Raw genomic sequence first — 3,000 nt, 5'->3', positions numbered from 1 at the left:
CACACCCTGTGATGAAGTTCCTCTCCCCCTTTTCGCTCATGTGCTAATGTAACAATACTTCCCAAGGTCTCTGCACCCTTCTGAAAAGAAGAGGGGTCCTGAAGGCCCTTAAGAGAGGTACACAGTGCCAATGGAGTGCATTGGGGTAGGCCTTCTTTACCACTCTTGACTCGCTCGGGGCTGGTCCTCCATCAGGCTGTCAAGATTGAGAGAGGCCAGTGCCCAGGTCCTCCTGCTTTTTCTGGTCTGTGCTCATTGTCATTATCAACCCTGTCAGAATTCTTTGGATTGGATTTTGGTCACTTGAAAATTGCCTTGTGCAATGTGGGAATTGACTGGATCACATAAATAAAAAGGATGAGGGCTCTGATTTCCAGTTATCTAGATCCATGGCCTCATATAAGGTTCCAGGGCGAGTTCTCTCTCAAACACATCTTGGCTCTTTTCCCCGTTATGTTGACTGGTTCTTATGGTATTATGGAATGATAAATAGCACTAACACCTCATCTTCAGACTGCTCCAAGAGGAGGGGAGAGAAAGAAAGATTGATTTTTTTATTCCCTCAATCCTTTTAACACATCTTATAGATCCACTCACAGGTCAAAAATATGCCCAAGCCATCTCAGCAGAGAGTAGATTTCCACAAGAGGAGAGGGCCTGTTAACCAAATCCACCAGAGCCTGGAAGGATTAGTTCAGCCACTGTGATAGTCCTATCCCAAATGAAGGGCATTGGGGGTAGGGGACAGTTTCCCAAGGAAAAGTCTGAATTGTGCGCAGGCAAAAATAGAACATCACTGCCTTTGCTCACTAACACCTAAAGGAAGTCTAGAGTAGAGTGTAGACAGCCTAAGTACCATTAGTCTGCCAGGCAAGCCTTCATTCATTTATGCAATATTTAATGAGAGCACAGCCTATGCCAAGGCTTCTGCTGAGGGTGAAAGGGCTTGCTTTGAGAAGCTCACGGTCTAGTTGGAAGAATGGGGATGCACAGTTCACAGTGTCAGATTGTCTATGTATCTGAGGTCAGAGTCTCCCAAGGAAACTGTTCTTGAGCTCTGAATTGGAGATGAGTATGGGTGTTCCAGGAGAAAAAGTTGAGGGGTTTCTAGGCCATGAGGTAGGGTATCCGTAAGCATACTTTCTGATGTGAGTAGCATTATTTAGGCTTATTTACTGTCTCTCACGAAGTGTCTAGTGTGTGTCAGTGGTTCAAAGCGGTACGGCCTTTGGTTGATTTCTAGAAAACTCTCTTGACTTTCTTTTTTTCCATTGATTTTATTATTTTTTTTAAATGCACGACAACAGTGGAATGCATAACAATCCTTATCACACGTATAGAGCACTGCCCTCCATAATATACTGGGACTCCATCCTGCCTTCGTATGATTACATCCAAAGCAGAGAGGGGAGGACAGGGCTTATTTCTCAGTTTTCCTCTGGATATGAAATGACTATTTCCCAGAAGTTTCCCGTGCCTTTGACCAGGTGTCAGGGGCTGCAGTGGTCACATATCTACCTTTAAACCAGTGACTGGCAAAAGAAAAGAGGGTAGCTATAATTGTTTTGACCCAGCAGTCTTTCTGAAGCTGAGGGTGGGCTCACCTTCCCTGAACACACACGGCTCCCCATCTGAACAGAGTCAAAATTCTGCTAGCGAGGAAGAAAGCAAGACTGCCTGTTGGGCTGTTAGGGGGGCAGCCAACCATGTCTCCCACAGGTGGTGGTAGGTGATGAAAGGTATGGCATATACGGAAATGCTGGACAAGCGCAGTACAAGAGGAAAACTGTGGAATGTGGCTGAGGGGAGGAAGGAGCAAATGCTGGATTGGAAGACTGGAGTGCCCGATATTAGACTGCATTGTGGCTAGGAAGCCTAAATCTTGGTCCTGTTTCTCAAAGAGCTAACATTGAAAACCTGGAAAAGACTTTCTGAGTTTTTGAGATCCTTCTGAGTAACAGCAGCTGCTCACACTGTGCTGGTCACTCTCAAGAGGGTGGGGTGGAGTGGAAGAGTGTCAAGAGGGACCACCCGTGAAGATGTCTCCCAGGTGGTTCTGCTGGGCCTCTGGCTGCCCACCATTCCTCAGAACTTCCCTCAGTCCCCTTGAAAATACTTGCTTGCTCAAAATCGTGGCTTTGTCTCCGTATTGTTACCTGTCTTCAAATGAACAGACTGGGACCTGGTGAAGGTGCAGTTACTTAGTGGTAGATCCTGGACTAGAAATCAATTTTCTTGACCCTGAGTTCAATGAGTGATCACCTGAGTAGTTGTGTTTAGTAGGAACCAGCCTCTACCATGAGCTGCTTTTAAGTCATTTATTTTAGCCTGTTTTTGTTTGAAGCATGCAGTGAGTGCTACCTCTGCTTCCATTGGATAGGGTGGATTGTGCTAGAAATTTGGTGCTGAGTTGAGCAACCAGATGTGCTACTTCCCAAGATCCTTTCCCCTCTATATCTAATTAGCACAGAAATTGGCAAAAAGATCTGGTCACAACCAGGCACAGTGGTGCAGGCCTGTAATACCAGGGGCTGGGGGCTGGGGGTGGGGGGTGGGATGTATGTGGGGTTGGGGGGCTGAGGCAGGAGGATTGTGAATTCAAGGCCAGCCTCAGTAACTTAGTGAGGTTCAAAGCAGCTCAGCGAGTTCCTGTCTCTAAATAAAAGACAAAAAGGGCGGAGGGTGTGGCTCAGTGATTGAGGATCCCTGAGTTCAATCCCAGTACCAAAATAAAAAAAAAAAATCTGGTGACTAAAGGAAGGGGTTGTTATGGTTTGAAAATGAGGTGTTGCCCAAAAGCTCACCTGTGCGACAGTGCAGGAAGGTTCGGAGGTTGTGAGAGTCTTGACCTAAACAGTGAATTAATCCCTGATGGGATTAGCTGAGTGGCAACTGGAGGCTGTGTGTGTGTGTGGGGGGGAGTGGTTAATTGGGGATGTGGCTATGGGGCATATATTTTGTATCTGGAGAGTGGATTCTCTTTCTCTGCTTTCTGATCTT

The sequence above is a fragment of the Marmota flaviventris genome, chromosome 11 (assembly GCF_047511675.1).
Source record: "Marmota flaviventris isolate mMarFla1 chromosome 11, mMarFla1.hap1, whole genome shotgun sequence".
Lineage (NCBI taxonomy): Eukaryota > Metazoa > Chordata > Mammalia > Rodentia > Sciuridae > Marmota > Marmota flaviventris.
Note: the sequence above shows the minus strand (reverse complement) of the source record.